Here is a 24,093-nt window from a genome sequence, read left to right as displayed (position 1 = left end):
GTTTCTTGCTACTTTATGTTGTATATTTTTTACATGAGGTACAGTTACATCTCTGCTAACTGCGGATACATATTAGCCCATGTCTTAAAGCACCTCTTCCTGAGGGCATTTCAGTGTTATAGCTTCACCTTTAGCTTCGGTTATTCGAACATGCTCGTCTGCACACGACGGGTGGTGGACCAGTACGTTTTAGAGGCGGTTTAATACCATATATGATTCATTAGTATCGCAGTACTATACTAACACCGGTATAGCGTACAACCCTAATTTGTGTCTTAATGATGAGGTTGCAAAGACAGATTTTGAGGACCGGAAAATATGTTTTGCAAGCACAGACATTAGATTTTGAAAATAAATTAAACTCACGCAAAAAAAAATGTTTGAGCGAATATAAATGTGTTTTGTGCACAATAAAAGTGTTTGCTTCTTTGCTATTACCGTATTTTTCGGACTATAAGTCGCAGTTTTTTTCATAGTTTGGCCGGGGGAGCGACTTATACTCAGGAGCAACTTATGTGTGAAATTATTAACACATTACCGTAAAATATCAAATAATATTATTTAGCTCATTCACGTAAGAGACTAGACGTATAAGATTTCATGGGATTTAGCGATTAGGAGTGACAGATTGTTTGGTAAACGTATAGCATGTTCTATATGTTATAGTTATTTGAATGACTCTTACCATAATATGTTACGTTAACATACCAGGCACGTTCTCAATTGGTTATTTATGCGCCATATAACGCAGTGGTCCCCAGAGGTGTGGACTCGAGTCACATGACTTGGACTCGAGTCAGACTCGAGTCATGAATTTGATGACTTTAGACTCAACTTGACAAAATGTAAAGAGACTTGCAACTCGACTTAGACTTTAACATCAATGACTTGTGACTTCACTTGGACTTGAGGCTTTTGACTTGACATGACTTGCTACTTTCCCCAAAACCCAAACCTTAAAAAGTTATTTGGGAGCGCTCCGTATCTTTCATTTTATACGTCTGTGTCTATAAGCGTGTGTGCTGCTTGTCAGCGTGTGTGCTGTCAGTACAACAGCCAATCAAATTAGATCTACGTTGTTTTCATCCCACAGCACTCATCCAATCCAATTGCAGGACAACCACCGAACATGAGTTGTCAAACAATGCGGCAGTGAGAAACAATTATGCCAAAGTTGGTTTTGTTCGGGTATAAAAACTACGACTTGGTCAACAAAAAACGAATTGCCGTATGCAAATCACGCAGTTCGAATATTACAGACGGAGACGCAACAACTTCCAACTTCGTTCGACATTTGAAGTTGCACAAAGAAGGGTAAGTTTTGAATGTAAGATAACGTTTATTGGCTAAGTAACATGACTTTTATTTGCTGTGTAGTTAAATCAGTGAGGCTGCAAACTCACTGCTAACGTTATAACCATAGACATCTTATAAGGGTACACAGCATTGAGCGCTACTGCCTACTGGTGCAGACGAGACACGGAGCCGCCATCTTGGAGTGGTGATCCGCTCCACTCAGTGCAATTCATTTGGCAGGAGCAATGAACTGTCAGCAAATTTAATTCATCTTACCTCACTGAATACCACTGATTTTCACGCGTTTTTTGGTCATACGTGTAGCTATGATAACGGACACATGTTTTGGCGTTTTTATTATTCATAGTTTGCTTAACAGTAATATAATATTTTTATACGCTATAAGTGACCAGACGTCCGAGATCAAAACTGGGAATATAATCCCAGAGAAGGGGGAAAAAAACGGTCAGCTATTTTTAAATTGAAGGAACAATATGATTAGATTATATATACATGCGTATATCCTACATAAACAATGTATGAATACATTAGATATCTATATATTTTAGGGACCTATAGACTGTAACTCTGTTGCTGCAGCAGCAGAGAGTTTATTCTGTCTTGACACTTTGTATTGATATTTTGTATTACATTCTTCCCTTAAATGATAATGTTTACAGTGATTGTTTTATATCTATTTTTTATGTATGTCGCTTTGGATAAAAGCGTCTGCCAAATACTTAACATATATAAACACCTGAAAGTCTTTATATCAGCTAAAACCACCAATCTGTTTCACTGGATTCAGAATAAAACCAAATGCTGTCTTACCCAACAATGTTAGTATTTGAATATTGTTACTTGAAGACTTATTCCTGGTTACAATTATACTGTTAAGAAAGTATTTTCTTATACTTTGCCTAAAATGAGAATGCATCATAATCAGTGGCGGATTTCTTTGTGATTCTCACATACAAATATTGAAGATCTTTGCTCCTTCTCAACTTTGTGGTAATGTTATTTTCATAAAATACAACCAATAGTATGTTAATGTTTGTTTTTGCAAATGTGTTTATTCTGTAAAGGAATGAGTTAAATGTTTAAAATTGTTTAAACTATTAAAATGACTGGTTAATAGTGCTATTATGAATTGCAATGTCAGCATTATTTTTTTTCCTGCAATTTCAAATGCACTTGTTTTAATAAATAAATACAGCGTTTTAAAAGCATACACAATCTGTGTAAAAATATTAGTCTGTGGTTAAAAGGACTTGAAAGGACTCGAAACTCAAAATGCAGGACTTGGGACTTGACTTGAGACTTTCTAGTCTTGACTTTGGACTTGACTCGGGACTTGCCTGTCTTGACTTGGGACTTGACTCGAGACTTGAGGGCAAAGACTTGAGACTTACTTGTGACTTGCAAAGCAATGACTTGGTCCCACCTCTGGTGGTCCCCAACCTTTTTGTAGCTGCGGACCGGTCAACGCTTGAAAATCTGTCCCACGGACCGGGGGGGTTAGGTATTTTTATTTTTTTTATAAAGAAATACAATCATGTGTGCTTACGGACTGTATTCCTGCAGACTGTATTGATCTATATTGATATATAATGTATATATGGAGTTTTTTATGTTGATTTAATAAAATAAAATGAATATATATATATATATTTTTTTTTTTTTTTATTTTTTTATTTCTTGTGCGGCCCAGTGGTTGGGGACCACTGATATAACGTACACTTATTCAGCCTATTGTTCACTATTCTTTATTTATTTTAAATTGCCTTTCAAATGTCTATTCTTGGTGTTGGGTTTTATCAAATACATTTCCCCAAAAAATGCGACTTATACTCCAGTGCGACTTATATATGTTTTTTTCCTTCTTTATTATGCATTTTCGGCCGGTGCGACTTATACTCCGGAGCGATTTATACTTCGAAAAATACGGTATCCATATTAACACTCAATAATTAGTGCTTTCTGCAGTCAGACGGATGTGGTTTCTCACACCCCTCCCTTCCGCTCTCTCAACCTCACCCTTCCGCGTTTTCAACTTTTTTTTTCTACACTCGCAAGTTTAGACTCAGTGTTATGCTTGTATCAAAAAGGCAACCAATCAGAGAACTGGACCAATGTACTCTGATTGGCTGCTTGGTCTCCAATGAGATCGCTCTGAAAAATTATTTTCAACATGGCGGCACCGCCTGTATGGAATGGAAAGGCCGACTTTAAAATGTAAAGTATAGCCTTATTTTTAAATCTCTCTAAAAAACATGCTTTTATTCCATGGCTTTTAACACTGAGTGATATCCATCCTGCTATGGCACCCCATAATACACCTGCTGTGAACCTGTTTTTATATTCTATTTATTTTATGTATTTATTTTTTATTCGTGTTATCTTTTAACCTGCCCATTGTACAGCACTTTGGCTACCCCTGTGGTAAATTTTAAATGTGCTTTATAAATAAAGTTGATTTGATTTGATTTGATTTATTTATTCATTCAAAACTTCTAAAAGCCGACATGTAAAACAGGGTGACAGTAGTGATATAAATACTGTATGTGTTAATATACGAGACCTCGACTATCAGAATGTCGAGGGATCCCCGTGCTCTTCACTCCTTTTTGCCCCGAAAGAGGCACTCGATCATATTCGGCCATTGCAGACAGCTTCGTGCATGGACCTTTTTCAACAATTACAAGTAAAAGCTTTTACATATTCTTCTTTTTTCACACCTAAATAACTTGATTCATGTCTTATTATATGTCTCACTAATGTGTGACTCTAATAGTTGATCTTTTTAAACTATGTTTACAATTTAAGTCATATTAGTTGTTCGTAAACACTATGTACATTTTTATTTCACTAGAAAATGTTAACATTTATGTGTTTAAACCACTGTTATTGTGAGCTTGTGTTTAGGACAATCAAGGAGGAAATGAACTCTCAAGACAATTTACAAGACAACAGTACAAAAAGAAATGGATATAACAACGTGCAGGTTTGGCTGATCATCTGAAACTTTTTTTTTTACCTGTATTAATATACAAAGTGCTCAGACTACTGCTGTTGTGATTAATGTCTTGCCTTATTTGCAACTATTCCAAAATAGGGGAATATATTCAGTTATTACAATGAAATTCCACTTAATATTTACAAGTACAGTTGAAAGTACAAACCTTTACAACGGGATTTAAAAACAAATATCAACTGCTATATTGTAGTGCCATATTTAGAGTTATATAAAAATAATAGTCTGGTCTTTTGCAGAAGACATTTATATTCGCTATTATTTTAAAACATCCATTTGAAGTTAAAGTCCCAATGATAGTCTCACACACACACTAAGTGTGGTGAAATGTGTCCTCTGCATTTTACCCATCCCCTTGTTCACCCCCTGGGAGGTGAGGAGCGCAGTGAGCAGCAGCGGTGGCCGTGCTCGGGAATCATTTGGTGATTTAACCCCCAATTCCAACCCTTGATACTCTAACCACAAGGTCACTGAGCAGGTAAATTTATCCATTGTGTACCGTTTGTCCCTTTCGGGGTCGCAGGTGGCTGGAGCCTATCCCAGCTGCACTTGGGCGTAAGGCGGGGTTCACCCTAGACATGTCGCCACCTCATCACAGGGCCAACACAGATAGACATCATTCACATTCACACAATAGGGCCAATTGTGTGTGTTTAAAATAATATCTGAGTAGTACTGTGTGATGTTACTGTATGGATTCCAACAAGAAATACCACAAAGCCTTCTCTGTTTGGAACATCATCCGGATTGTCTCCATTTTGAGAGTACACGTATGTCCAAATATGGTACCTGAAGTGAGTTTGCTAAGGTGATTGTTGTATTACATATTACAATTTTATCTAGGGCTGCAACTAAGGATTAATTTGATAATCAATTAATCTGTCGATTATTACTTCGATTAATCGATTAATAATCGGATAAAAGAGACAAACTACATTTCTATCCTATCCAGTATTTTATTGAAAAAAACAGCATACTGGCACCATACTTATTTCGATTGTTGTTTCTCAGCTGTTTGTAAATGTTGCAGTTTATAAATAAAGGTTTATTTAAAAAAAATTTAAAAAAATTAAAAAAAATAAAAATTAAAAACTCTGCGCATGCGCATAGCATAGATCCAACGAATCGATGACTAAATTAATCGGCAACTATTTTAATAATCGATTTTAATAATCGATTTTCATCGATTTAATCGATTAGTTGTTGCAGCCCTAATTTTATCTAAAAACGAACTCATCAAGCAATTATCATATAACATTTCTCCATAAACTACTCAATAACTATTTGCTTTAAAAAGAGAATCACGGTACCTCGATCCAGTTAATAAAAATGAATGAATGCATAAATAATACAAAATGTAATGCATAAGATGTGGATATCCTAAAAACCTCTCATTGCTGAAATTAACTGCATATTTAAAGCACATTTTAAAAATTAAAGTTGACCAGAGTGCTGTGTACAATTTAGGTTACAGTATAAAGTAACCCACTATGTTCAAAAATAAAATAATTCTCCCTGAGCAGGAGGTAAATCCGCCAACAGCAACACACATACACAGGATAAATATAAAACAACTTTCGCTTCATAATTTAATATTTTGTTAGGGTTCTTTTCTTCACTTTGTGGACCTGACCAAACCGAGAATGTGAACACGTGACACAACCAGTAAGTGTTGCGATTTGCGAATGCAAGTCCGTCCCAAATAAAATCGCCTCCAGCTGTGACTGGAGGACTCTCTCCATGACCCACACTCCCTCGGCTGCATGGTCTGGGTCTTTGGAAAGATGCAGGAGCCCGAATTGGGACACGACAATTGACTCCATCAGGCGCGAACTAATGCTTCCGGGATAATATAACAAGCGAACTCATCGGAGACCAAGCAGCCAATCAGAGTACATTTGTCCAGTTCTCTGATTAGTTGCCTTTTTGATACAAATATAACAGTGTGTAAACTTGCGTGAGTGCAGATTATTAAATCTGAGCGAGTGTAGAAAAAAAAGTTGAATGTGCAGACAAGGGTGAGGTTGAGAGAGCGGAAGAGAGCAAACGCATCCATCTGACTGCAGACAGCACTAATAATTGAGTGTTAATATGGATAATAGCAAACAAGCAACACTTGTATTGTGCACAAAATACATTTATATTCACACTTTTTTTGGGGGCGTGAATTTGATTTATTTTCAAAACATAATGTCTACGCTTGCAAAACATATTTTTATGTCCTCAAAATCTGCCTTTGCGACCTCAACATGAAGCATACTTGCCAACCTTGAGACCTACGATTCCGGGAGGTGGGGGTTGGGGGGTGGGGTGAGGCGTGGTCGGGGGCGTGGTTAGAGGAGAGGAGTAGATTTACAGCTAGAATTCACCTACTCGAGTATTTGATATATATTTCATATATATATATATATATATATATATATATATATATATATATATATATATATATATATATATATATATATATATATATATATATATATATATATATATATATATAAATATATATATATATGTGTATATATATATATATATGTATATATATATATATATATATATATATATATATATATATATATATATATATATATATATATATATATATATATATATATATATATATATGAAATACTTAACTTTCAGTGAATTCTAGCTATATATATCCATCCATCCATCCATGTTCTACCGCTTATTCCCTTCGGGGTCGCGGGGGGTGCTGGAGCCTATCTCAGCTGCATCCGGGCGGAAGGCGGGGTACACCCTGGACAAGTCGCCACCTCATCGCAGGGCCAACACAGATAGACAGACAACATTCACACTCACATTCCCACACTAGGGCCAATTTAGATATATATATTTATTTTATTATACATATAAATAAAAGAAATACTTGAATTTCAGTTTTCCGGAGGCTACCCAGTAGATGGCAGTATTGTCCTGTTTAAGAGTGTCACAACATTGCTGTTTACGGCAGACGAACTGCTTTACGGTAGACGAAAATGTGACTGCTGTTGTTGTGTGTTGTTACCGCGCTGGGGGGACGTTAATGAAACTGCCTAACAATAAACCCACATAAGAAACCGAGAACTCGCCCTCGATCATTATACAGTTATATCGTGATTGGGCAGGCACGCTGTTCATATCATGGGAAAGCGGACGTGAAAACAGACTGTCGCCGCTGTCCCCACTTAGGTTCGCATGGAGCTGGAGGGGGCGTGGCCTCCAGCTCCGGCTGAATTCCGGGAGATTTTCGGGAGAGGCGCTGAATTCCGGGAGTCTCCCGGAAAATCCGGGAGGGTTGGCAAGTATGACATGAAGACACAAATATAACACCATAAAAAGCTTACTGTATCTTCGTATGAAATATTGCACCATATACAAGCACATTCCTTGTACTATGTAAGTGTGACATATTTAAACACGGTAAAATTTTGGTTTGTCCTTAGCCTCACTTTCACATTGTCTTTAAAACTTGCAAAGCTGGAATATTCCCTGATAGCAAGAGGTAAAGCATTCCACAGTGAACTTTTTGTAAGAGATATCACATTTTGTCCAAAAGTGGAACACCTAAGAGGTATCTCACGGTTCCCTCCGGCAGTGGCTGTAGTCAGTCTAATTTCAGACTCACTGCTTTTTTTGTCTGACAAAATCCTTTAGTGGAGGTGATGCTAACCCATGTAAGACTTTGTACATCAAACAGGCAATTTTAAACTTTTGAAAATTTTCAAAACTTAAGAGTTTATTCTTTTGAAGGATAACACTTTTGTTTTTTTGCTCACATTTTTCATGAGTTGAATTTAAAGATCTAAAACTTTTACTAAATACACAAAAGACATATTCCTCTCAAATATTGTTCACAAATCTGTCTAAATCTGTGTGGCATAAGAAGATGCTGATTAAACAGCATGTATATTGCACAGGTGTGCCTTAGGCTGCCCACAATAGAAAAAACACTCTGAAATGTGCAGTTTTGCTTTATTGGGGGTCTGGGGGGGGGTCAGAAAAGCAGTCAGTATCTGGTGTGACCACCATTTGCCTTACACAGTGCAACACATCTCTTTCGCATACAGTTGATCAGATTATTGATTGAGGCCTGTGGAATGTTGGTCCACTCCTCTTCAATGGCTGTGCAAAGTTGCTGGATATTGGCAGGAACTGGAACTCGCTGTTGTATACGCCGATCCACAGCATCCCAAACATGCTCAATGGGTGACATGCTTGGTGAGTATGCTGTCCATGCAAGAACTGTGATTTTGTTCAGCCTCCAGGAATTATGTACAGATCCTTGCAACATGGCGCAGTGCATTGTTATGCTGCAACATGAGATAATGGTTTCGAGTAAATGGCACAACAATGGGCCTCAGGATCTCGTCACGGTATCTCTCTCCATTCAAAATGACATCAATAAAATGCACTCACGTTCGTTGTCCATAACATATGCCTGCCCATACCATAACCCCACCCCCACTATGGGCCACTCGATTCACAACGTTGACATCAGCAGACCGCTCTCCCACACACGCTGTCTGCCATCTGCCCTGAACAGTGAAAACCGGTCAAAGGCATGAAACAGAAGGAAATACTATAGACTTTCGACCCGCAGTACCTGCAGTGAGCAAAACAATATCACACCTTTGTAGTCTCTTTGTCGTTGTTACTAGCATGTGAGTTGTTGTCTACAAAACATTATGGCCGTTAGCGAAGAAAAATGTATAGATTAGCTACACCTTTGTATAAACCGCAGAATTCAAAGCTTAAGAAAAGAGTAGTAGTTTATAGTCCGGAAATATGGTATTATTAACATTATAGAAATGTTAATGTTAAAAATCGCAATATTTTCCAAGGTTGTTTTTTACGAATTGATTAAAGAAAAATAGTAAGAGCTTTTGTATTGTAATATTTGACACACTACTGTAATATTTGATTTGGTCTGTTATTTTTATTTAAGTATGGAATGTAATTTATGTAATGCTGTAATTCTTATTTACATATTGTTGAATCACATTACTATTCATTTCAAGTCAATCAATCAATAAAATCAATCAAGCTTTATTTATGAAGCGCTTTTCATACATAAAATAAATGCAACACAAAGTGCTTTACGGACTTAAAAACAATACCCCGATGACCAACAACCCCCATAATCGTACACACAGAAACACACACACACATACACAGACACATGCACACACACTCGAACAAATGAATGCATGGCTGAGTACAGAGGAGCCAGGTGAGTAAACACTATTACAGGAGCCAACTACACCAGGAGGTCATCAGACCACGGCCACCAGGACGCTGATACAAAGCGTCCCCACAGTCATGGCTGAGACCCCGGATGCAGAGGGGGGAACGCTGGAAAGTAAAAATAATAAAACATGTAAAATAGTAAGACACGTGAGGTGGAACAAAGGATAAAATACAAGTAAAACATATACACATAAATATACAGTAAATATATAAAAAATAAATAGAACTAAATAAAATTGTGCATAACTGATCAAATAAAAAGTAAAGTACAAATGACTTCAATACAATTAATAAAACTAAAATCAAAAAGTAACATATTTGTTGTATGTTATGGTTTAATATGTGACTCAAACGAGCATTATGAGTGTTACAAAAAAGGCCTTCTTTCATCTCCATAATATCGCTAAAATTCATTCCATTTTGTCCACTAGCGACGCTGATATCATTATTCATGCGTTCGTTACGTCTCGTCTCGATTACTGTAACGTATTATTTTCGGGTCGCCCTATGTCTAGCATGAAAAGATTACAGTTGGTACAAAATGCGGCTGCTAGACTTTTGACAAGAACAAGAAAGTTTGATCATATTACGCCTATACTGGCTCACCTGCACTGGCTTCCTGTGCACTTAAGATGTGACTTTAAGGTTTTACGACTTACGTATAAAATACTACACGGTCTCGCTCCATCCTATCTTGCTGATTGTATTGTACCATATGTCCCGGCAAAAAATCTGCATTCTAAGAACTCCGGCTTATTAGTGATTCCCAGAGCCAAAAAAAAATCTGCGGGCTATAGAGCGTTTTCTATTCAGGCTCCAGTACTCTGGTAACAGTTAGAGATGCTACCTCAGTAGAAGCATTTAAGTCCCATCTTAAAACTCATTTGTATACTCTAGCCTTTAAATAGACCCCCTTTTTAGACCAGTTGATCTGCCGTCTCTTTTCTGCTCTGCCCCCCCTCTCCTGCGTGGAGAGGTTATCAGGTGACCACAGATTAATGCGCTAGCTGTTCAAAGTCAGGACCCGGGGTGCACCATTCCTCTGTGCATCAGTTGAGGACGTCTCTGCATTGCTGACTTGTCTCCACTCAAGATGATCTCCTACTGGCCCCACTATGGACTGGACTCTCACACTATTAACTAGATCCACTCGACGTCCATTGGGGACCCAGGGGGTGGGTCCCTATATCTGCGGTCCCCTCCAAGGTTTCTCATTGTATCCCATTGGGTTGAGTTTTTTTCTTGCCCTGATGTGGGATCTTAGCCGAGGATGTCGTTGTAACTTGTGCAGCCCTTTGAGACACTTGTGATTTAGGGCTATATAAATCAACTTTGATTGATTGATTGATACTTATACAGTCCTGCTCTTTGGTTCCTACCTGTTGATTCCGTGGGCCCAAATAGTGACCCGACAAGGGAGGAGAAAAGAAAAGAAAGCTGAGACATGAACGAGCTGTTGTGTGTGTGGATCTGGAATAAAGTGGAGCCAAGCGTGTCCTGCCCTTGTGGTGTTTTTAGCAAGGAAGACAACAAAACTATTCTTCTCCAAATAACTCACATACGACCCGCTTTTAACCAACAGCCGTCAAAGTTGGTGAGAGACAAAAAAAATAGGGCTAACTGTTAAATAGATTTAAAAATGAACTTTCATGGTAAAAAATAAGCTTTTGGAAATGAGATCGCTTACCTGACAGACTACTATTTTGAGGATATCCTGGAATTGCCACATGACAATCACATGTTTCCTATGCGTCACTTGATAAATTCAAGCACTAGCACGTTTAAAGTTTTCTTACAGGTTCAGGGATAAAGGTTGTACTTATTTGTCTGCCGCCCCCACATCCCGCTCTGTTTTAGAAAAGTCTGCAATTCCTTCTCGTGTGTATTTTTGTGTGTATTTTGTTGCCTAATGAAGTGTGGGTGAGCACTATGGTGACTGCATTGACACACTCATTGACTTTGAGTTGAGTTTGCAGAGCTCTGAATAATTTATGATGTATGAAGAGGGGTTTAGAGTCTATCACACTTTGATAATGTATTCCTCCTTGAAGCCTCCCTTGAATGTTGATGAGGCAAGTTGGGCCTCTGCACACTTACATGAATGAGCGCATGCATTGGCACACAGATGTGTACTGATTCCTATCCCGCGGCTTGAAGGCAAATTCTTCACTCATCCAACAGCATTTGGCAGATGGAAACATACAAAGTTGAAAATGCACCCCTATATTTAACACCTATGTCAGGAATATTCAACACTGTCTTCCACATGGATGGATTGTCTCCAGATTTTTTAATGTCGTGTTAGCTCGCTGCCCAGTCCGTGACAATGTGTTTGCATTGACTACAGTGGCGCCCCCTACTTGTGGAAATGTATTACTATTATAACTACTTTCAACATCAAGCAAAATTTACCAAAATATTGTAGGGGCCACATTTACAAAATACTACAAACCTTTACTATTAGTCTTATTTTGTATATTCAAGAAAACCCAAGCCCCTTATAGTAAACATTTGATTTTGGTTCATTTATTTTGTCAGAGTTGTAAATGTGAGTCTCTTACAAGTTTTTGTGAACCCAAATGATGAAAAAGAGAGGACCTAAAGTTAAAGTACCACTGATAGTCACACACACCGAGTCATACCAAAGACTTCAAAAATGGGACCCATTACTTCCTGCTTGGCACTCAGTATCAAGGGTTGGAATTGGGGTGTTACATCACCAAAAATTATTCCCGAGCACGGCCACTGCTGCTGCTCACTGCTCCCCTCACCTCCCAGGGGGTGGAACAAGGGGATGGGTCGAATGCAGAGGCTAATTCCGCCACACCTAGTGTGTGTGTGTGTGACAATTAGTGGTACTTTAATTTGAACTTTAACACACACTGGGTGTGGTGATATTACTCTCTGCATTTGACCCATCCCCTTGTTCCACCCCCTGGGAGGTGAGGGGAGCAGTGAGCAGCAGCGGTGGCCGCGCTCAGCAATAATTTTGGTGATTTAACCCCAATTTCCAACCCTTGATGCTGAGTGCCAAGCAGGGAGGTAATGGGTCCCATTTTTATAGTCTTTGGTATGACTCGGCCGGGGTTTGAACTCACGACCTACCAATCTCAGGGCGGACACTCTAACCACAAGGCCACTGAGCAGAAATGTAAATGGAACTTGAGGAACACCACTAGTATAAGTAAAAACAAGTTCAACATATGACTACTAACTGCATCTGAAGTAAACAAACTACAGCAACACCTTAGTTACATGAATTATAACATGGAAAAAATCTCTTACTGCTAAAAAGTAGAGACTTAAAGGGGAACTGCATTTTTGGGGGGAGTTTTGCCTGTGAATCACAATCATTATGATAGAACAAGAAGACAAACTTTTTTTTTTTTTTCGCTTTCTACCATGTAACAATTGGTCCGTTCTCGGTGGCTAGCAATGCAGCTAATAGGTTCAATTCATTCTACCTCTAAATCACTTTAAGAACGTCAACAATACTTAACCTCCATAACCTGTACAATAAACTGCAGCAACATTGTTATTGTAAGAGCAAACACTGAGGAATTATTTTTCTAGCATAGTAACACATCTCCGTTCTAGGGTATTAGCTGTACAAGCTAACTACGGCAAGAGTTGAGCTAGCTTCTATGTCAGCACAAAACACGTTTGAGTTTTTAATGCACAACACAATGTGATACGACACCAATTTGTACTGACTGAAAAACATGAACAATCATATTACAGTATATATAATATATTAGCCCACATTTCATGTTTTGTTAGTACACAGATGAGCTGACAGCGTATGTACTGTAGTTGTAATAACACGCATGATGTGCTGCGTGTACCATGATCGATATTAAAGTGACTCACTCGATGGACAGTTGCCTGTTTGGTCCAGCTGGCCAGGGACGTTTCCTGTTGATTTTGGGTAAGCACGCCATTTATGTCGAAATAGCTTGGCTCCAAGTTCCATGTTTACAGCGTCAAAATCGCTTTCATCCCCCTCTCCTGGCTTCCGTCTGCTCCAATGTCTCACTTTTTATCCGTTCTTGCTTCTATAAGCAGCAGTATATTTAAGCTTAAAAGTATAAGGTTGTGAATCCTCATTTGTCCAAAAATAGTCGTCTTCGTTGTCTGTTACCAAGTCTGCCATGATTAAGTAGAAACACACATGTTGCCAGAAGACAGACATGCTCTGCTATGGAAACAGTCCGGAATAAATCAGTCTCGGAAATGGTTAAAATGATCAAATTACGGTAAATATTGAACAAATTACATATTGTTATGAACGTGTCTCTTACTACAGTATATATATATATATATATACTTGCAGTTTGTATACAAAACATTGATGGAGGGTTTTGAAGTTGTTTTAGAGGGCTTTGAAGGCTACAACGGTGACTCCCATTAGCCACATCTTGCAAGCGTTTTTTTTATAATTTTTTAAATCATGTGTGTTCTTGTCTCTCATAATGAAACATAGGCAAAACAAACAAATTAAAGTACAATTCCTCTTTAAAGTGGTGCCTCGAGGAACGCCTCATTTATGTCAATCACAAGTTCGGACCCCAGTGTTTTATGTTTGCTTGCAAGGTTAAAATGTCAATACTAGGATCTGACGATGTTTATACAGTTGGTCCAACTGTAAAAACAGCAACAAGAGCACTCTCGTGTTTTTAGAAATTTGCTGCAAAAATGTTTGACTCCCAAGTTTTGAAGTGAACTCGGGCGCCGATATACAGTAGCTGGATTTGGCCCCTGGGCCGCCAGTTGAACAGCCCTGTTCGACATCCGGTCACCTCTAGTTTCTTTATGGTGGGTTATGTCATGGACATGAAATGACCACATGGCAACCTTGACGCCACCGCCGCCCACTCCAGGTGGAAAACAATAACAGTCATAACTTCCTTCCAGATGTTCCCACCCCCTCCAATTGCTATATTTTGGCTAAGGTCACCTGACCAGGTAAATGCACTGACTTTAGTGTGGAAGTTTATACCTGTCATAAATGATAAATAAATGATAAATGGGTTATACTTGTATAGCGCTTTTCTACCTTCAAGGTACTCAAAGCGCTTTGACAGTATTTCCACATTCACCCATTCACACACACATTCACACACTGATGGCGGGAGCTGCCATGCAAGGCGCTAACCAGCAGCCATCAGGAGCAAGGGTGAAGTGTCTTGCCCAAGGACACAACGGACGTGACTAGGATGGTAGAAGGTGGGGATTGAACCCCAGTAACCAGCAACCGTCCGATTGCTGGCACGGCCACTCTACCAACTTCGCCACACCGTCCCACATCCTATTTTTTATGTCCTGCATTCTGTCTTGAGTTATGTGAGGATAAGGGTCCAGTCAACGCTGCTCACTATTTGAATAATAATAAAGATAATGGATGGCTGGATGGATGGATAAATATCTTTATATGTAACATTATCTCCAGTTTAGCATGTGATAAATGCCAGCGCAAATAAACTAGTTGATATTATTCTTTATTGATATTATTTTGCCAACTAAAATCTTTTTGATGCAGTTTTTAGCAAACTCAAAAACGTACAATTTCTTGCAAGAAATGTGTACACATGTTCATCATGAGAAGATGCAGAGAAATCGTCAAAGACACACAGGTTTTCAGCCATTTTGTTTTTTAGGTCACATTTTTGGGAGGATTTGGGCCATAACAATTTTTTCTTATTTTTTTTGTGTACTGTTATAATCAGGCATTTTTGTTTGTTTCTTTGTTTTATTTTTGAAGTGTGTTTCTGGCCAATAAAGCTGCGAGCTGCAAATGGCCCTGCGGGTCGCACCTTGGACACCTCTTATCTAAGTACTGTGTTTGTATCAAGCAAAAAAGTAGAATAAAATATTTATATTGAGTACTTTGATGATGGTGTATCATAGGGTTGTACGGTATACCGGTATTGGTATAATACCGCGATTCTAATTAATCATATTCGGTACTATACCGCCTCCAAAAAGTACCGGTCCCTCCTCCCCCCCATCGTCGTCACGTCGTGTCATTGCTGGTTTACGAGCATAGGAGCATGTTCGGCAGCGCGCACACACAGAGTACTTACAAGCAGACACAGTGTGTAGACAGAAAAGGGAGAACAGACGCATTTTGGCTTAAAAACTAACAATAAAGGTGAAGTTATAACAGTGAAACGCCCTCAGGAAGAGGCGCTTTAAGACTAGGCTAGCTAGCTAACGGCTAAAGTCCAGCCGCAGTCTGCAGTGTTTCAGCTACTTCTAAATCACTAATCCTCGCCTCCATGGCGACAAATAAAGTAAGTTTCTTACAAGTATCATCCCTTAAGGACAAGGAATAGCTAAACATGCTTCACTACACACCGTAGCTCACCGACGTCACAATGTAAACAAACGCCATCTACACCTGACATCCACTGTAATGATACTAAGTTCAGGAACGTATCTCTCGCATACCTGGGACTCCCTCCTCCATTAACCATCAAGCAGCGGGGGGGGGGGGAATAGCCAACCAGGTAGACTTGACAGGTCTGCCTGGTTGGCCACGCCTATAAGAACAGCTGATAGGCAACACGTCACAGTGGTCAGGTTACCCTTCTGAAGAAGACTGCAGATGACAGTCGAAACATGTCAGGTAAAGATTGCATCTAATATACCGAAAATATTGTCTGATTACAAGGACATTTGAAAGAGGAATGTATCTAGTCGATACTACTATGAATACATCGATATGTTTTAGCATCACAAAATCTTTTTTCTTTAAAAAAAAATGTATATTATGTTTATAAAGTCAGGAAATATGTCCCTGGACACATGAGGACTTTGAATATGACCAATGTATGATCCTGTAACTACTTGGTATCGGATTGATACCCAAATTTGTGGTATCATCCAAAACTAATGTAAAGTATCCAAACAACAGAATAATAATTGATTATTAATTTTTAACAGAAGTGTAGGTAGAACATGTTGAAAGAGAAAGTAAGCAGATATTATGAGTAAATGAACAAGTAGATTAATAATTAATTTTCTACCACTTGTCCTTAATAATGTTGACAAAATGATATAATGGAAAATGACACAATATGGTTACTGCATATGTCAGCAGCTAAATTAAGAGCTTTTGTTTGTTTACTTACTACTAGAAGAAAAGTTGTCTTGTATGTGCACTATTTTATTTAAGGACAAACTTGCAATAAGAAGCACCCTTTGAGACACTTGTGATTTAGGGCTATATAAATAAACATTGACTGATTGATTGATTGATATGTTTAATGTATCGTAAGATTTTTTGTTAAAATAAAGCCAAAAATGCCTTTTTTTTTTGGTCCCCTTTATTTAAAAAAGTATCGAAAAGTACCAAAACTGTATTGTAATACATGTTGGTACCGGTATGGTTTGGTATGGGAACAACACCAGTGTATGAAAATAAATAGTTTGATGTCAGTGTACATATACAAAAACATATAGTGGATAACAGTAAACATTTTAGTGGTAGATGAATAATACTTACAAGTGTTAGTATTCAAACGCTGCTAGATTTGTTACATTATTGTTTTGTTTGGGGAAATTATTCATGACATTGGTATCTTATAAATAAGATTGGATTAAAGACATGCACCTGGGGATAGGTTGATTGGCAACACTAAATTGGCCCTAGTGTGTGAATGTGAGTGTGAATGCTGTCTGTCTATCTGTGTTGGCCCTGTGATGAGGTGGTGACTTGTCCAGGGTGTACCCCGCCTTCCGCCCGTGTGCAGCTGGGATAGGCTCCAGCACCCCCGCGACCCCATAAGGGACAAGCGGTAGAAAAATGGATGGATGGATGGAAAATTGTAAAAATCTGACTGCAGGCCTTTGTAGTCATCTTTAAACTCGTGAACAATTCCCCCCTTGAAGATTCTTATTGTTTAACTAAAACAAAGGTTATTATGGTGTCTTAATGTCATCCATTGTACGCCAGAAACAGCTAAAGTTTTATTCCTCAAAACTTATACAGCAGAGACCTTGGTCTACCAGAATACTAACATATTTTTTACAATGTGTACTTATTCATTCATGTATTTAGCCCTCATCAAATTAACTTCATCTCACAAAGAGAAGCAGCCTCTGCATAATTGTGTCCATTTCTATGCAAATAGAAATGGAAATAGGGGTCTAATTAAAGATCTTTGAGGATAACAAGCATGCACACACACACACACACACACACACACACACCTACACACACAGTGTTGGTTTTGGCTGAGAAAGAGTGGCACAAGAAGTTAATTAGAGGAGCAATATAAACATTTATCATGCAACACAAAAATGTACCAAACGCAACAATATTAGCCAGCTTTACCATCACAAACATAAATCTCTGATCACAGCTAATATAATATTACAAACTATGGTGCAGGTCTGGGTAAGTAAACAGGTACCAGGAGACACTAAAGTAAGCAGCAAAGGGAGCAGATAACTGAAGAGAAGGGCTAAGGTGAACATTTAGCGCCAAAACCCGAAGAACAAAGAGTCCAAAATGGTCAAATGTATTGTTGAAGTCCACAAAAAACATGTAGACCAGACAAGCTCCTATACAGCCTCAAGGATCCTGTTGAGAGGATAAAGCTGATCCACAGTTCTAAGCCCAACACGAAAGCCCCACTGCTCCTGAGGGTCAACTATTCGGGAGAGCCTCCTCTTCAGAATCCCTGAATAAACCTTAACAGGAAGAGTATGACCACACACACAATAGGGGAACCAGCGCCTCGGTTTACCAATGCGGAGGAACTGTCCCCGTTTTGACTTGCGATGTTGCAGACTTGTGTTGCCTCGCAGCATCGAAGGAATTTGGAACTAAGGCCAGATCTCATCCACCTTCTTGGCTCAACCCTTTTTGACAAACTGGCTACCTAATGTTGTGTTTTTAGTGTGTTCCTGCCTTCTCTTTTTTGTTTGCACCTGTGTTTCAGTGATTCGTCCTCGGCGAGGGGCGGACCTGGTGACACACCTGCTCACAATTAGCCCGCCTGTATTTAGGCTCGTCACCTACAACTTGACCTTGCTGGTCATTGTTTCCTGTACTCCGCACGTGCATGTGCCTACTTCGCCTCATGGTATGTTGATTTCCCTGTCCTGTTATTGCTAAATTATTTGTGTTTGTTCCCTAGCCTCCTTGAGGCAGCAAGGACTTTATGCAGTGCTTGGTGCGCCCTGGTTGCTCCCCCTGCCAACCACTGAGGAACCTGTTTTGTTAATATTCATGGTGTGCACTTCTGCCCCATCGCCTTTTGTTGTACCTTTTTGGACTTATTAAATGTATTACTTTTTGTATTTTCAAACTTGCCTCCCGTCTCTGCATCCCGGGGTCTCCCCCCTTGACCAGTTCATAAGAAAATGACCAGCCAGAACATGGATCCCGCAGAGACGGACCCGGTAAAGAGGGCGCTGCAACAACAGGCCAAACGACTTGGGCAACAAGAGGAACAATTTGGCGCTCTTGGAGCTTACGTCAACACCATGGCGGAACGCCAAGCCGCCCGCCTTGACGCATTAGAGGGACAGCTGGGAAATGTACTCCCCGCGCTGCAGGCGATGTCTTCCCCTACGGCCGACCCAGCAGTCCAGCAGACACGTCCCCGTTCCACAGATGTTCCGTTGTCTAACGACACTCCTCCTGCTCCTTGTCCACCTCTCTCCAAGCCTGAGCGTTTCTCCGGCGAGTCAGGTGACGTGCGTCCCTTCCTTACCCAGTGTGAAATCTATTTTGAACTATTACCCACTTCCTTTTACACTGAAAGAGCTCGCATGGCTTTTGTTATGTCCCACATGAGTGGCCGGGCGTCCTCCTGGGCCACCGCAGAATGGGGGCGTCAATCTCCGGTGTGTGCCTCGTACGCCGCTTTTTACAAAGCCATGAAGAACATTTTTCAATGCGAGATGCCAGGACGCGAAGCGGCACGATCATTATTACGTCTGCAGCAAGGTCTTCGCACCTCTACGTATAGTGGGAGTGGCCATGGAGCTCATCAAGCTACGCCTGGACCGATACCCATTGTCGATGCTGGGCCGATATCACGGGAGGATGAAACCATGCAGCTTGGAGGAACTCCTCTCACTCAAGCTGAGAGGGATCGTTGCCTTCGACTTCAGCTTTGTCTTTATTGCGGAGAAGCTGAGCATCGCGTCACCCACTGTCCTCATCGTCCTGCCCGCCATCGCACTCAAGCTTCACTTCCTCACCGTACTCAAGCTCCACCTCCTCGTCGCACCCCAGCTGCACATCCTCCAGCAACCGATCCGGCTCCTCTACTGCCATCTACAGGTCAGACACTGTCAAGGCTCCAACTCACTGGCATGCTCGCCTGGGATAAGGAGCAGAGTTTGGACATTCGGGCTCTAATTGACTCTGGTTCTGATGACAATTGTATCGATGAGGCACATGTTAGACGTTTTTCCATACCCGTTGCCAAATTACCCAGACCTAGAGTGGTCCGATCCCTCGACGGAGGCCACCTGGCGAGCGTTACTCATCAGACTCAGCCGTTATCGCTTAAATGATCTGGTAACCATTTTGAGTTAATCAATTTTCTCATCATTCCCTCTCGTTCGGCTACTGTTGTGCTCGGGCTTACCTGGCTAGCTAAACATAATCCCCATATAGACTGGGCCAAGACAACTATCATTAACTGTTTTTTTTTTGGCCATATTCACTGTCTGCGGTCCGCATGCCCTCGCACAGGGCCCACACGGGTCGTTACTCAGGAGGTCATTGATTTGTCAGCTGTACCCACTGCTTACCACGACCTTAAAGAGGTCTTCAGCAAAGACCGCGCATTGTCGTTACCTCCACACCGTCCTTACGACTGTTGTATTAATCTCCTCCCTGGCGCCACACTCCCTTCTTCCCGTCTTTATAACATTTCGAAACATGAAAGAGAGTCACTAGAGGACTATATCACCACTTCGCTCGATTCTGGTCTCATCCGTCCCTCTAACTCTCCTCTAGCCGCCGGGTTTTTCTTTGTGTAAAAGAAGGATAAGACACTCCGCCCTTGTATTGATTACCGAGCCCTGAACAGTATTACTGTTAAGAATAAATATCCTCTCCCGCTTCTCAACTCCGCTTTTAACCCTCTACACACTGCTAGACACTTCACCAAGCTGGACCTCCGCAACGCATATCATTTAGTCCGGATTAAGCAAGGTGATGAATGGAAGGCCGCATTTAACACCCCACTTGGACACTTTGAATACCTTGTCATGCCTTTTGGCCTCACCAATGCGCCGGCTGTTTTTCAAAGCCTCATAAATGATGTCTTGCGCGACATGCTCGACCGATTTGTGGTCGTCTACTTAGCCGATATCCTCGTTTTCTCGCCTACTCCCGAACTCCACGTCCAGCATGTTCGTCTCGTTCTCCAACGCCTTCTCGAGAATCGACTTTATGTCAAGGCCGAAAAGTGCGCGTTTCACTCAGAGTCTCTTCCGTTCTTGGGTTTTATTGTGGAGAGGGGTCAACTCCGAGCGGATCCCGCGAAGATCAAGTCGGTGGTTGATTGGCCCACACCCACTTCTAGAAAACACCTCCAAAGGTTTCTTGGTTTTGCAAATTTTTATCGCCGTTTTGTTCGTAATTTTAGTCAGGTAGCTGAACCACTTACGAGACTCACTTCCACTAAACTTCCATTTTTGTGGACCTCTGAGACACAGACTTCCTTTGATAAGCTTAAGTTGTTGTTTACTTCTGCACCAGTTCTTGTCCACCCTAACGTTTCCCCTTTTAATTTTTTGTCGAGGTTGACGCATCCGACTCCGGCGTGGGAGCTGTTCTCTCCCAGCGCTACACCTCCGACCAGAGGCTGCACCCCTGAGACTTTTTCTCACGCCGCCTGACTCCAGCGGAGCGCAATTATGACATTGGCAATAGAGAACTACTTGCCGTTGTTTTGGCGCTACAAGAATGAAGGCACTGGCTGGAGGGCGCGGAGACACCATTTGTGGTATTCACGGACCACAAAAATCTGGCCTACATTCGCACTGCTCAACGGCTCAACCCAAGACAAGCCAGGTGGGCACTATTCTTCTCCAGATTCAATTTTACCATGACATTCCGACCCGGTTCCCAGAATGGTAAGCCAGACGCCTTGTCTAGGGCGTACGCCTGCCCCGAGGAAGGGGGAAAGACCGAGACCATCATCCCTCCATCACAAGTGCTGGGAGCGCTACAGTGGGACATCGAGGGTTGCATGACAGAAGGAATCAAGAACGTTCCCTCTCCCAAGAACTGTCCGCAGGGGCACTTATTCGTTATCCCAGAACTCCGGCCGGAAGTCTTGAACTGGGCCCACAGCTCCAAGGTCGCCTGCCACCCAGGTATCAATCAATCAATCAATGTTTATTTATATAGCCCTAAATCACTAGTGTCTCAAAGGGCTGTACAAGCCACAACGACATCCTCGGTGTCGAGTGGGTCTGACATAATATTGTGAAAGTCCAACACATCAGCGAAAGTCCAGTCCATGGTGGGGCCAGCGGGAACCATCCCGAGTGGAGACGGGTCGGCAGCGTAGAGATGTCCCCATCTGATGGACAGGCTAGCGGTCCACCCCGGAGCAGAGTAGAAAAGAAAAGAAAAGAAACGGCAGATCAACTGGTCTAAAAAGGGAGTCTATTTAAAGGCTAGAGTGTACAAATGAGTTTTAAGATGAGACTTAAATGCTTCTACTGAGGTAGCATCTCTAACTTTTACCGGGAGGGCATTCCATAGTATTGGAGCCCGAATAGAAAACGCTCTATAGCCCGCAGACTTTTTTTGGGCTCTGGGCACCCGTACCACTTTCCTCCTAGCCCAGCGCTTCTGTTGGCCAACTTTAAGGGCTGACGTCAAAGAGTTTGTGTCACATCGGACACTAACTGGCCTTCTGCGGCCACTCCCCATCCTCTCCCGCCCGTGGTCCCATGTGGCGTTGGATTTCGTCACAGGACTTCCACCATCAAGGGGCAACACTGTTATATTGACTTTGGTGGACCGCTTTTCCAAGATGGCTCACTGCATCCCTCTTCCCAAGTTGCCCTCTGCACTTGAGACTGCAGATTTGCTGGTACGTCACGTGTTCCGGCTGCATGGAATCCCGGTGGATGTGGTCTCGGACAGAGGACCACAATTTTCTTCTGCGGTTTGGAAGGCCTTCTGCAAGTCGTTTGGAGCATCGCCGAGCCTTTCGTCTGGATACCACCCGCAGACCAACGGTCAGACTGAGCGCACCAATCAGGATCTGGAAGCTGCCATCCGCTGCGTTTGCCATCAGCAGCCAGCCTCCTGGGCACTTTGTCAACCTTGGATCGAGTACGCTCACAACACACTCGTCAGCTCCGCTACAGGCATGTCTCCATTTCACTCCGCCTACGGGTACCAACCTCCCGCTTTTACTTCCCTGGAATCAGAGGTCGCCGTCCCATCGGTGGCTGCCCACCTACACCGCGCACGGCAAGCATGGCAAAATACCAGATCTGCTCTGTCACGCACCTCGGAGCGCAACCAGCGTCTCGCTAACCGCCACCGCAGCACGGCACCGGATTACAGGCCCGGTCAGAAGGTATGGATGTCTTCTCGTGATTTACCTCTCCAGGTGGTCTCCAAGAAACTGCAGCCACGATTTATTGGACCTTACCCCATTGAGCGAGTCATCAATCCCTCAGCGGTTCGACTACGCCTTCCGGACTCTCTCAAGATTCATCCCTCTTTCCACGTCTCCCTGCTCAAGCCTGTGTCCTCCAGTCCCTTGAGTCCTCCAGAGGTGCCTCCTCCACCTCCCAGGGTTATTGATGGCCACCAGGCGTTCACGGTCAAGGCCATTCTCGACGTGAGGAGAAGGGGCAGGGGTTTTCAGTATCTGGTCGACTGGGAGGGTTACGGCCCCGAGGATCGATCCTGGGTCCCGCGTTCACTTATTTTAGACCCTTCACCGTTAACTGCTTTTTATGTTTGTTTTCCGGAGAAGCCGGGTAAGCCGCCAGGTGGCGTCCATTAAGGGGGGGGCGGGGGGGGTTGGGTACTGTTGTGTTTTTAGTGTGTTCCTGCCTTCTCTTTTTTGTTTGCACCTGTGTTTCAGTGATTCGTCCTCGGCGAGGGGCGGACCTGGTGACACACCTGCTCACAATTAGCCCGCCTGTATTTAGGCTCGCCACCTACAGCTTGACCTTGCTGGTCATTGTTTCCTGTACTCCGCACGTGCATGTGCCTACTTCACCTCATGGTATGTTGCTTTCCCTGTCCTGTTATTGCTAAATTATTATTTGTGTTTGTTCCCTAGCCTACCTGAGGCAGCAAGGACTTTATGCAGTGCTTGGTGTGCCCTGGTTGCTCCCCCTGCCAACCACTGAGGAACCTGTTTTGTTAATATTCATGATGTGCACTTCTGCCCCATCGCCTTTTGTTGTACCTTTTTGGACTTATTAAATGTATTACTTTTTGTATTTTCAAACTTGCCTCCCGTCTCTGCATCCCGGGGTCTCCCCCCTTGACCAGTTCATAA

The sequence above is a fragment of the Entelurus aequoreus genome, linkage group LG04 (assembly GCF_033978785.1).
Source record: "Entelurus aequoreus isolate RoL-2023_Sb linkage group LG04, RoL_Eaeq_v1.1, whole genome shotgun sequence".
NCBI lineage: Eukaryota > Metazoa > Chordata > Actinopteri > Syngnathiformes > Syngnathidae > Entelurus > Entelurus aequoreus.
The sequence above is the reverse complement of the archived record's forward strand: the minus strand, read 5'-3'. Positions refer to the sequence as shown.